Here is a 13,632-nt window from a genome sequence, read left to right as displayed (position 1 = left end):
TCAGATCTTTCCAGGCCTGCCGCCAGCAATTCCCTTCTAGGTCACTTTTGATAAGTACATATGTCTGTGTCTGCTCCCAGGAATGCCTCCAGGAACCACAAACCTCTTTGCTGCCTCTTGAGTCCCATTTGTCAGACACACCCCATTCTCCTCAACCTGGGCCTATTTAGGGTAGCTCAAGTTCCAAATGTCCCTGAAAAATTTATTGCCTGAGTACTTTCCAGGGTGTCTATGTCCAGCAGTTGCTTTCTGTAGTGGAGGAGTTGGGGGTTGTCCTGTGGAGTTTCTATCTGATAACACTTGAAACCATGCAGCACTGGACATGGCTCAGGGATCCCCCTCCTTTCTACCTCCTCTTCTTTCATGAGGAAGATTGGGGTAGGGAGTTAAAAAGAGCGCAGATTTGGGGAGAGACAGACACAGGCTTAGGATCATCTCCTTCCTTAATGTAAGTTTTGGGGCAGTCATATCCTGTCCCTGAGTGACACTTCTCCTACCTGTTAAAGTGAGCAAAGCGATGTGACAATTCTCTGTTTTGTGAGCATTGGCTGAGATAATATCCACAAAGCTGCCTGTGCAGTGTATTGAGTAGGCTTGAACAAAGTAAATTCCATCCTTCCCCGACAAATGAAGCAGGGTTGGGAGGCTTGAGCACAGAGGACTCCCCTGGCCTGCAGAAGCTCCCCAGGCCTAGTATCACCCATAGCAATGAGGAGTAGAGAGTGTGCACTGTGCATTCTAAAGAGGGTCTGATCTTTTCAGGTTTCAATTTCAGGACAAAGGTGCCCTGAGGTTTGCTTCTGAAGTCCAAGAATTTGTCTTTCTAATCAGACTCTTCTGGGTCTGACTCAAAACTCACACTGTGTCTCCGTCAATCCTCTGCAGAGTTGCAGGGTTTCCCCATGGTTCACCTCTGCTTGGCAGGTCACACACAGAATTTCAGGAAATGCATTTTCCAGAAAGTCTGACCCCAGGACATACAGCTGCCTTCCTAATATTTCCCTTCAACTTTTTGCCATTTTTCCTGTATTAACTGTCCTTTTATTTTTGCCAGTCTGATAGCTAAAAGGAATTTACCTAATATTTTAAAGGGGGATTTGATGTTGTATTTCTTTTATTCTCTGTCTTAAACTTTTGCTTATTGTAGTCTACTTTTGCATACAACAGTGTACAGTTTTTAGCGGACCTTGTATGAGATGTTACGGGTGCACACAATATTGTCCCCTCCGTGAGAACATATCCAGTCCCCCCACATGTCCCTCCTGCTTCTTTGTACTCAGGGCCTCCCTCACCCCTGCTGTGGGAGGCTACCAGCTTGCCCTCTATTCCTAGTTTTCTCTTCAGCAGAACATTGTGCAAATAGAATCATACCATGAGCAACCTTTTGAGTCTGATTTTTTTTCACTCAGAAAATGTATTTGAGATCCACCCAGGCCATTTGGTGATCAGTAGTGCACCCCCCTTTTTTTTGTAAGTAGTATCTTATTATAGGGATTCACCTGTTAAAGAATATTTGTGTTGTTTCCAGCTTGGCACAGTTATGAATAAAGCTGCCATAAATATCTATTCGAATGTTTGTGATCATATATTTTATTGTTCTTAGGTGAATACCTCAAAGTGGGATTTTTGAATCATGAGGCAAGAGTATGAGTAACTATAGGAAACTGACATCATTTTCCCCTCAAATTTACATAAACATAAAATTAGCTGCACATTATTTTGTAGTCATTAAGATAATTTGTTTCTAAAATATTGACAAATGAAGATTTCATTGTCTCTGAAGCTCTGCCTTGAAGGTGGTTTGGCTTGTCTTTCTCTGGTTGCTCCTAAGACGCATCCTTGTCACAGATCACACTGGTTTCTCAATTCTCAGCAGTGCTACCCAAGGTTGGGCCTCTCTCCCTCGCACTCTACATATGGTGATGCTTCCAGTGAGTTCTAACTAACTGAGGCTACAGATTATTTCACTTTCAGACTATGAGCCAAGATCTAGCTCAGATTAGACTCTTCAGCATAATAGCGATTAAACATTTCTCTTGGTTATCTTCTTAAATTGTAGCTAGCTCCTCATCCTCAGCATCCCTTCCTTCTTATGTGACCAATGCAATATTTACAAATCCACTAATTGTTATTATGTTTATTTATTTATTTATTTATTTGGTACCGGGGATCAAACTCAGGTCCTTGTGCTTGTGCAGCAGGTGGCGAAACCACTGAGCTAAATCCCCAGCCCCTAATTGTTATTATTTTATTGAGACATAATCCCCATGTTATACAATTCACCTGCTTATGGTACACAATTCAGAGGTTTTTTTCATATCTTCCTAATACTGTACAACTATCATATAATATAATTTTTAGGATGTTTCAATACCCCAAGAAGAAACTTGGTACCTATAAAGCTGTCATTCTTAATCCTATTCTCTACCACAACTGCAGCTATAGCCAAGTATCCTTCTGCTGTCATAATGTGTTTGCTTATAAAGGACATTTTGTAGAGAGAGAGAGTAAAAAAGGTGTTTATAACTTATTTCTTTCGTTTAGCATGTTTTTGGGTTAATCCATGTGGTAGCAGACATTAATTCTTCCTTTCAATTATATAGTAATGTTGCATTGTTTGTTTATATCACCTTTTACTTGTCTGTTCATCAGCTGGTGGACATTTAGATTGTTTCTACTTGTCTATTATGAATAATGCATCACTTCTTGGCATTTTGGCTAAGATCAAGTGTACTACGAATAATGTTGTTATGGACCTTCTTAGACAAGTTGTGTGAGGTGTATATTTTTGACTTCCCTTGGGTAGATACTGAGGAGTGGATTTGCTGGGTCATATGATAATTCTATAATTAACATTTTTAGAAACTTCATTTTTGCATGGCTTTTGGCTTTTTACTGGTTGTATTAGAGTTCCTTGCATCCAGGTCCCTGATGTCACCAAATCTAAGCTACAGCCATTATGTCATTCTTTTAGGGCTAGAATTGTATGCTTTGAGGTCAGTCTAATCTTCTGGTAGTTGATAAGGAAAGCCCCAATTTGCCTGAGCCTCTAAAGTGTTTTAGCCCATAGCATTCTAGCACGAGAGTCCCTATTTACTGTGTCATTTTATCACTAAATTGTTGTGCAGGCATCCCAACAGGGTTGAAATTACTGTACATAGGGTCAGATATTTGGGCAACTGTATCCTTTTTCCACGTCTTCTACCTAAACAGATATACTTATTCACTCTCCTCCCATCAAGATGCAAGTTCCAAGACAGATTGTGTCTGCTTTATTTACTGCAATGTGCTAACACTAATCAGTGGTCTCCCTTGAATAGCAACTATCAACATGTGGGTACAGTCATTATAGTTCTGCATTATAATGTTTGAGCCTTGCTGATATTTGGGCCTTGCAAGGCAAAATGTCCCCATGTCCTTTTAATGTGCAGGAAACTGCGACTCCTTCTATCACTCCCTGGGAATTGGCAGTATGGAACTCCAACGGGGGCCCCTGGATCTGAGGTCAGGGATATTCTTTAGTATGTTAGCAGCCTCTCAAAGAGGGGTTGTAAAATCCTGGTTACTTCTTCCCCATGATGGCTCCATGATGAAATCTCTTCCATAAAGGACACCCAAAGTGTGTGCTGAAAACATCAATGAACATACAAGTTGTTCCTGTGATGTATAATTCCTCCTAATTCTAAGACACAACTTTTCAGGTCATTTTCCCTACTCCTACAGCAAAATACAGAGGGGTTCCTCAGCATTCGGGGATAAATAAAAAACCATGAACACTAAATTCAATGGATCTTTCTGGATATACCAATAATGTGAACATGGCCTAGGAATGATGAACAGTGCCGATTCTTGCTTCTGCATCTCTCCCACTGAGGGCTCCATAAAAATCCCTGCATCACCTGATTTGATTCCAGATTCCCAGAGAACCTGGAATAAAAAACAGTATTGGAGTGAGTTTCACTGAATTTCTTCTTTGTGTTTTAATCAAAAGCCTGCTATAGGATTTTTTCTTGGTGTCACATAGCCTACTGTAAGTCCCTTTCTTTCTATAAAAACACCATCTTACCTTTTTTTCACCCTTACTTATGGCTTAGTTTTCTTTCATTGGTACCTCTTCCTGACTGATACCACTCACAGAATGCTTCCAAAATTAAGGATATGCACTCATTTTTGTTTATGAAGAGTGTATACTTAGTTTATACCTTTGTGATGCAGCTCACCTCCTCCAGAAGAAGTGGAACACATAGAGTGGCACACCCGGTCTGATCTGCTCTCTTTGTTCTAGTTCCCAGGGTGGCCTCTGGTGAAGAGTAGAGTGAAGCGCCACTCCATAGAAGGGCTAACTGTCACGTGAATGAGTGACCTAACTAATTGCAAGTTGCATGAACATGGCAACTGGATGTTGATGGTGGTGACACATGGTCTTCAAGTTTCCTGTTAAGAATGGTTAGAAATATTTAAAATGTAGACAAAAATTAATCCATGAAATTGGTCCTAAAACATCAGACACTCCTAAAAAGAAGGTATTTCAGAAATGTCAAACATCACAAGCTATCTCAGGGTGAGTTTTCATAATGACTTGAGAGTGAAGACTGACCAACCATTAGAGGGACAGGCCTTGGAAGTGACACTGATTCATGTGAACATTCTTGAAGATTCCTTTCCTTCCTGAGATGAACTGGGGACCCTAGGATCATAAGATTAAGAAGAGAAATCTTCCTTAGTTTCTTAGTCCTCTCATTTGGTTATAATAACATATCATAGGCTAAGTGATTTATAAATAATCCGAATGTATTGTTAACAATTCTGGAGGCTGGAAAGTTTGACATGGAGGCATTGGCAGAGTTGGTGTCTGGTGAAGGTTTGATTTCTGCTTCAAAGATGGTGCCTTGTTGCTATACCTGCACGAGTTCTTGCTTTTACGACATGGAAATTAAAGCTAAAGAGATAGTATGAATTTACATGCAAAAGCTTTAATTAGAGAGAAAACGGAAAGGACTCCAGCTTACATAGTAGCTGAAGGAAACACACTCTGATGAGGATCAGACTGACTGATCTACCCACAAAAGCAGGAGGCTAGATTTAAAGATCAGCTGGGTGGGCTGAGGTCCATTTGATCATTATCTCAGTCTTGGCTCTGCAGCTCTGAAGGAATCCTATTGGCTTGGGGTGAGGGGTATTTGTGATTCCATTCCTATGACATGTCTCTGTAGTTATTGCAGTCATATGAGACTGCTTTTACTGAGGCCTGGTTGACTACAGGTTCAGGATAATTGCTAGAGACTTGGGTGTCATTCTAAGGGGGAAAGGTCTGGAACTGGACATTGTAAAAGTTACTGATGAGATATTCCTGCGAATCTTGAAAATTACATAAGGGCCAGGGATTTATCTCAGTGGTTCCAGTGCTTGCCTTGAAAGCACAAGGTCCTGAGTTTGGTCTCTGGTACCAAAAAAAAAAAAAAAAAGAAAGAAAATTACTTAGTTACTCTTAGTGTCCTAGTGGTGTCCTCCTGTCTTGAAGGCAGATGAGACAGACTACATAAAGGGAGGGCTAATTATATCTATCCCTCTATCTAGGTATTGGGAATTAAACCTAGGGCCTTCACACTAAGATACATCCCTAGACCATTTTTCACTTTTTATTTTGAGACAGGCTCTTGCCAATGTGCCCATGTTGGCTCAATTTGTGATCCTGCCTCAGTTTATCAGAATGCTGGGATTATAGGCATGTGCTGCCACACGCAGCTTTAGAGTTAAAAAGCCAAAGCTTCTGCCAACTTTTAGACACACATTCCCTAAATTACTAACATGCCTATATACAGAGCTGAGAAGAATTTGAAGAGTCACAGGTTTTATCACAAAACCAAACCAAACAAACAAAAACACTTTTAAGTCTCTGTCTGAAAAGAACACGCAAATGACACTTTCAATGAGTGATGGTTAAGGGCCAGGAGTTTGTTTGTCCTTTCTCTCACTGGCAATCTCTGACTATTTCATATCTTCACTTGACAGAAGGGCAAGAAAGACAAAAGTTATGTTCTTGTATGGCAGAAGATATGGAAGGAACCAACTAGTTCCTTCAAGTCTTTTTGTTAGGGTTCTAGTTCTACCCAATGAAGGCAGGACACTCATGCCCTAATCACCTCCTAAGGGCCCCAACTTTTGATATTGTTGCCTTGTGGATTACATTTCAACAAGCATTTTGGAGGGACACAAACATTCACCATATCAGTTGACATAGGCTAAAGTCACTTTAGCACCCAGCCCTGGGCTCCTAGGATACTTGACCTGGGAAGTAGCCCCAGCATAATAAGACTACGGAGTCACCTTTGTGATCTTTCCAGTGGATTATCCTGAGGGAAGAACTGCCCTATCAAGTGCAGGCAGGGAAGATACTGGACTAGAATCCATGTGGAAGACATACTGTCAGCTCCCTGAATGGGACTTGTGTGAGCCCTGAGCTGCCTGCGGGCATGGCAGGCCAGGTCAGGGAGCAGGACCAAGGCCAGTCTTCAATCACTGTGTGGTCACCTGTGGTATCAGCCCCCATCCATCTCCTTCTATGCAGGGAGGCTCACACTTCCCTACCTTCAACACCTGATCAAGGTCTCTCAGGAGGGACCTCCAATCTGCATGGGTATAATGTGTGAGTAACCTCCAGGCACCGAGACTATGGCTCCTTTCAGAGACTTGAGGAAGAGTAAGCAAATCCATCAGAAACTTTCTCAATACTTTCTCCAAGTCAGGCATGTGAACAGAGAAACAGGATCAATGTGATTTATGTTCCAAATCAACTATGGACCTGAATGCTTTCCATGTATAAAGGGCTTTTTTGATCAATTATAATGTACCCACAGCACCATAAAAATATTGTATCTCTCATCCATTGAGACATTTCATCAAAACATCACAATTTATTTCATTTTTCTCACACATGGAAGCTGTATCTCTGCCTTGCTGATGCTTTTGCTGTACTTGACATCAGGTTTTTCCTTTTCCATTGTTGAGATGGCAGCTGCTTTGGTTCAGGCTCACGGAGATAAGTATCAGATCAGACTTTCGTTTTTGATCTCACAGCTGGATTTAGCCCTCTCCAGACATCCTGGCCTAAGGAAGAGACCATACTGACTTCATTCAGTGTCAGCGGGGTGGGTGGTTTACATGTCTGTGCTCCTCACCTGAGCCTACATCCCAGCAAGGCACATCACTCCTGCTCCTCTCTCGGCCCAGGACCTGGTAGACTCTCAGCTTTCAAGAAATAAATAATGAGTGGATAGAAAAGTCAGAAATCCAAAGTATAGATGAAGGCATCACTGATTAGAGGAAGCACTGCCCCTTACAAAGGAGGACCTAAATGGAACAGGGAGTTTCCAGGGATATCAGTGACAAGACCTACTGTCCCTGACAGATGGACACAGAGCATAGCAAATGATATGGCAAGACACCTTTGGGTACACCATCCAAGAAACAAGACAGACCCCCTCCTTATGATGCTACAGTGAAGGAAAGCCTCTAAACCAGGCTTTCTCACTGATGGAAAACTAAAAACAAAGTCATGTTCCAGTGGAAATAAAAATGTTCAAAATATTTGGCTCAATATGGCACAGATTCCTCCACTTACCTTCCCCCCATTGTACCCCCAAAGACAGACATGAAGATATCACCATCATAGTGAAAGAAATCCTTGGTCATCTCTATGAATAGTATGAAGAAAACAATCATCCAGAATTTAAACCCCTAACACAGCCTGTCCCATAAGATAGTGGGCAGCATGGATGAGTGCCCTGGGGACAGGCACAGGGACAGATGCATCATTGTTCTCAAAATCACACAAACAGCTGATTTATAGTAAATGCTGAAGAGAGTCCATTATTTACACCAAATTCTCTCACTGTCAGCTTCACGTATCAAACTAAATCCAAGATTCATGTTTTTTTTAATGCAAAGAAAACAAAAGTATTAAACAATTGAATATTTTATATATGCCCACATCTGTGCTAAGTTCTTTCCTTAAATTAATTTTCATACCAACTCCACAGAGCTATAATTTATGCAAGAGATAACTGAACTGAGGTTAAAAGTTCAGTGTTTTCACAGCTAGCAAGAACCTCAGCCCAGATTCTGGGCTGGGAACCCACTTTGAGGTCTGCACAGGAGCAGGCAGATACCTTCCTTATGGTCCACACTGGGACTGCGTTGACTGGGAAGGAGATGCCCTTGCATAGAGTTGCTGCAAGGACCTCAAGAGAAAGAAGATGAAGTCATAAAGTAGCTGTAGATTGAGAGGTAGCCGACATGATTTAGATGAGATCTGGGCTGGCAAATGAAGTCAGATAGCTTTTAGAATAACTGCGAGGAGGTTTACTCTGGAACGTCCATGTCTACAGCTCAACTCTCCACATACCTGACAGGATAAATGCTTGTTACAGGACACGAGGGATTGGTTAATCCTTTCTCTGAATCTGGCGAGGTAATACAAGCTACACATTGATAAGCATCCCTGATTATCTTTTCCAACAGCAAGGATAGCCACTAGATCTGCTCAGGGGAGGGAACTGGTCAGGTTTCCAGGGGTTTAGCAGCAACTTCTCTTCTAGAAAAGATGTATATTTCTGAAAAAAATCTTTCCTTTCTAAAACCCACATTAAAATGTGGAGCTAGGCAATGTCTTAGTCCACTTCATGCTGCAGTAACAAAATACTTGAGGTTGAGTACATACTTTATGAACTAAAGAGGTTTATGTTGGCTCACCATTTTGGAGCCAGGGACAATAAAGAGCATAGTATTTGTATCTGCTCAGCTTCTGGTGAGGGCTACATGCTGGGGTGAGGGCTACATCATGGAGGAGGAAAAGAGAAACAGCCACATGTGGCAGGAGCTAATGAATCCCTTTGTAAGGAAGGAGTTTTTCATGACCCTAAGTGTCTTCTGAAGGTTCCACCTTTTGAAGGTCTCACCATTGTTACAATGGGGGCCAGGACTCAACATGCATTTTGTTGGCGACAACTATATCCAAGCAGCAGCAGGCAGTTCCAGAACAATCTTCCTTCTGAAGGCTGCTGGTATTGCTGTTCTCTGGCCACTCACTGTCCATCCCTAGAATAAATAAGAACAGAGAGGTGTTTTCCTCAGCTCGTGATACACAATTCAAATGGGCTCCTCTTATTTCCCATTTCTAATCTGACTTTTAAATGCAGATTGATTTTAAGAATAATTTTATATTTAAAGAAAATGAGAGGATAATTCAAAGTTCACATATAACACATACGTAATTTCCTCCATTATTGATATCTTGCTTTCATAGGATACATTTTTATAATAATAAAAATATTAAAATCATAGTTAATTTCCACAGTTTTCTCAGGCATCCAGAGTTTTGCCCCCTGTCCCTTTTCTACGTGGATGCCAGTCACAGTTCCACATCCCTTCCAGTCCCCATGCTTCCTTAGCTGTGACCCTAGGCAGTGGCAGGCTAGACAGTAGGCTAGACTCTCCTTGTTTCTGATAACTTTGGCAATTTCAAGGAGTTCTGATTAGGTGTTTGTAGTATGCTCCTCGATTCTATTGGATTTTATTGAATTTTTTGTTTTTTGTATGACTATGGTTATGTTTTGGGGTAAGGTCACAGATCAAGTGCCCTTTCCATTACAGCGCTTCAGGGGCTCATCCTGGCAACATGGTTTATGGCTGTGGTTGTTATCCTTGATCACCTGGCAGAGGCTGCATTCGGCAGGTTTCTTCACCATCAGGTTTCTTCATCCTCCCTTCAAAACTAGGCTCTTTGGAAGCAAGTCCCCATTGGTCATCCTCGGAGTAGAGAATTATGCAGTGGGGAAAGGGCCATGATGATCCAACAAATATTGGAGGAAGTTTGCCTTGATTTAAGGGGCCAGAGGCCCAGCAACACCAGCAGCCACCTAGAGCAGGAAGAGGCTCTGGATTGGCCCCACTGGAGGGGGCGTGGCCCTATTACCGCCTTGATTTCAGCCCAGTAATATTGATTATGGAATTCTGACCTCTAAAGCTATGAAGATTATGAACTTTTTTGTTCTAAGTCACCCAATTTGTTACTTTGCATTATTGGTATAATCCATTACTACTTTTTGTTTTGTTGCTTAAATTGCTGAAGCTTCGGATGTTGGGTGCTCTTTCAGTTCCCTCCTGTGCCCATCTGACAGACATCAATGTGGATTGTTTTAAATATGTCATTACTCTAGGGAACACCGGAATGCTTTCGGCTGATTTTGTTTATGTACTTTTCCACAGGCTCAAACGTTTGTCCAGGAAAACCCTGTTTCCTTTATTGTGTTACAGCATTAGAGACAAAGAGTTCATGTTAGGCCTTCTTGTTACTCCTGAAATATCATTTTTCTTAGGCCCTCTGAGCTGACAGAGCAAGGGAATGTAGGTGAATATACGAAGCCATGTATACAACCATGTCTACAAACATTCTTAAATGTAAACACCTTTGCCTTTATTAAGCTAAACATGAATTGTTGCTAATGTCTCCAACTCTAATCTCTATACATCATTCTAAGCTTCTGCCTTCCTTACCTATAAATTCCCACTCCAGTGAGAAACCAGGCTTCTACCTTCTACCATACACATTTGGATAGTCCATTCACATAATGGTTCAATTCCACCCTGCATAGGAAGTGTTAGCCGAATTGTTAGCGTGTATGCCTCTGTATAAGGGACACATCCTTAAGTGTATTACAGTGCTTATATGTGTTACTTTTTCTACAGTCTTACAGATGTCATTTAGTTCCAAAATTTCATGACTCAGTACCTTCTTACCCACTTCGGTGATGTCATTCCATATATTTGTAATTCAGATAGATATTATAAATATATCATCATAGTCTGTATTTCTTTCTGGGAGTTCCTCACCTCATAAATCATTTTAAATTTGCAAATAAGAATCTCTGGGTGGGCATCGTGTGGGGAGGAGGGGGAGGCTGCAGAGGAGCTAGGGGCTGCAGAAGAGGTGGCAGTGGTGGCAGCGCTGGGGGTTGGGGCTGGGAGTGGAGGAGCGCGAGAGTGAGTGAGTGGCTGAGTGAGTTTACCTCTGCTAGGCGGTGAGAAGCCCGGGGCCTTCCTCCCACCTCCTCCCTCTGACGAGCTGGGTATGTGCCACCCAGCAGTGGGCCCCCTCAGGATCCCGGGGCCCAGTGGAGCGGCGGCGCCATGGTTGTGAGGAGGTGGGGAAGCGGGTGTCCTGGCACCGCCATGGAGGGCATAGATGTGGACCTGGACCCCAAGCTGAGGCAGGAGTTCATCTGCCTGGGCACCACCGACAAGGACGTGCTCATCTGAGTTCCAGCAGCGGCTCGGCTTCCAGCTCAACCTGGCTGGCTGTGCCTTCTTCCTGGACATGACCAACTACAACTTACAAGAAGCAGTTGGCGCCTATTATGACTTTGAAAGCCCAAACATCAGTGTGCCCTCTATGTCCTTTGTCGAAGATGTCACCATAGGCGAAGGGGAGTCAATACCTCCTGACACTTAGTTTGTAAAAACATGGCAGATCCAGAATTCTGGAGCAGAAGTCTGGCCTCCAGGGGTTTGTCTTAAACATGTCAGGGGAGACCAATTTGGACATGTGAACATGGTGATGGTGAGATCCCTAGAGCCCCAAGAGATGTCAGCGTCCAGAGGTGCAGCCCCAGAAGAGCAGGAATGTATCAGGGACAGTGGTGGATGTGCACTGCTACAGGACTCTATGATGGAGATGTTATCTGGGTGATTCTCAGTGTGGAGGTGGGTGGACTTTTAGGAGTAATATAGCAGCCCTCATCTTTTGAAACAGACTTCAACACACAGCCGCATCGCAAGGTAGAAGGAAACTTCAACCAGGTTGCCTCTCCCCCAAAGAATCAACAATCAGATGAAAACAACTTAAAAGATGCTGGGGGTTTCAGGTTCGACTCGATCAGCAGAAATACATGGGCTCCTGCTCCTGACCAAACCGAGCAAAATCAGGACAGACTCTCACAGAACTCTGTAAATCTGTCGCCCAGCAGTCATGGAAACAACTTAGCAGTAGTGACTTACAGTAAGGGGCTCCACGGGCCTTGCCCCTTCAGCCAGTCTTAAACGGGTGTCAGCAAGAAGAAAAATTAACAAAGGACAGAAGGCCTGACTTTAGGGGGAGAGCAAGGGGTTCCTCTGGATTGCAGACCACGCGCAGGGTCCCTGCTCTGACTCCCCAACCCTGAAGAGAAGGAAGCAGCAGAACAGACTGGTTGGAGTGGATTCAGTGTGCATGTGTGAGTGCCGATCGCAGGGGTGGTCTTGAGGCTACCAAGAAATCCATGCAGCCACCTTGGGTTTTGTTCCTTAGTTGTCAGTCTAAGTCACTGGGTCACTCCAGAAAGGGAAAAAAGTTTTAAATGGGGGAAAATAAGCCATCTTTGTAAACAAAAATGATTTTGCCTACAAAGGTTGTAGTTCTAAGCACGTTAATTTTTCCGCTCCTTCCCGTTATTTTTTAATGAGAGGAGGATACTCTAGAACAAAGCTCGCTCTGGAAGCAGGTGGCTTGGCGTGTGGGGTTCTGTGGGTCGCTGCCATGCCACACGCCGCCAGAAGGCTGGCCCCATTTGTCCCTAAAGGCGGCAGCTGATGAGTTCACCCTTCCTCCTCTCTCTCTTCCCTTTAATCCTCTGTTGATTTACCCCTTTGCCATTTGTGTGTGTCAGCCCTGTGGCTTGTTAGCATCAGAGCCTCTCCGAAGACCAAGCTTCCCTGTGTGGTGCAGAGGAAGCCTTGAGGACAGGTCTCGGGTGACGGGGTTTCTGAGGCCGAGCGGCGCCCTTCCGCACACGCCTGTTGCAGTTCCAATTGCTCTCCTTGCACGTCTCTCTCTCTGCCCTCTGCACGGCTCCTCACGTGCCCTGGGAGTGGTGCCACCACGCCACTCTGGGTCAGTGCTGGGTGGCTGCATGTCCCCTGTGCCCTCACAGGGAGGTGGCTGCGGCTCACCAGCCAGTGTGCAGCAGGCCAGTGAGGGTGCCCAAAGCTTCTTTCTCCGCTGTCACACTACTCCTGCCCTCTCTTTCCTTGCAGTTGACCTTTGTGGTGTTTCCACAGCCTGCCAGTGGAGGCTGATTTATTAAGATATGGAAATACAGCCTCAAGCCTGGAATTCGTCATGGGGAAGGGCCACGGTCGCCACTTGACCTTGGAGACCATATTTAGATGGGAGCAAGACCCCACCCCAGCAGGACGCATAGGCTTTGGTGGGGAGGTGGGTAAGGGGCAGCCCCATTGGAGCAGGGGCTCTCTGCTCTTGCACAGCAGGTCGAGGTGAAGACGTCTCCATGGGAAGCTTGAACCAGGATACAGCAGCTGTCTTCCAAAGACACAAGAATAGATGGCCTCTACCTCAATTTGATAAAAGCCATCTATGAAAAACCAACAGCCAATATCATATTAAATGGTCAAAAACTGAAATCCTTCACACTAAAATCAGGAACAAGGATGTCCACTATCACCACTCCTGTTCAATAGAGTTTTGGAAACCTTAGTGATGGCAATTAGACAAGAGAAAGAAATAAAAGGAATAAAGATAGGAAATGAAGAAGTCAAATTGTCATTATTTGCAGATGACATGATACTCTATGTAGAAGA

The 13,632-nt window shown here is 43.6% G+C and overlaps 1 pseudogene; it reads left to right on the top strand.

Moving 5' to 3' along the window:
* The first annotated feature begins 11,229 nt into the window (after positions 1 to 11,229).
* On the top strand, positions 11,230 to 12,096 carry LOC101710868 (protein ILRUN-like; annotated as a pseudogene).
* Positions 12,097 to 13,632: the final 1,536 nt, after the last annotated feature.

The sequence above is a fragment of the Heterocephalus glaber genome, unplaced genomic scaffold, assembly GCF_053883595.1.
Source record: "Heterocephalus glaber isolate CG9 unplaced genomic scaffold, H.glaber_assembly_v1.0 deba00001497, whole genome shotgun sequence".
In the NCBI taxonomy this organism is placed as follows: Eukaryota; Metazoa; Chordata; class Mammalia; order Rodentia; family Bathyergidae; genus Heterocephalus; species Heterocephalus glaber.
The sequence above is the reverse complement of the archived record's forward strand: the minus strand, read 5'-3'. Positions and strand labels throughout refer to the sequence as shown.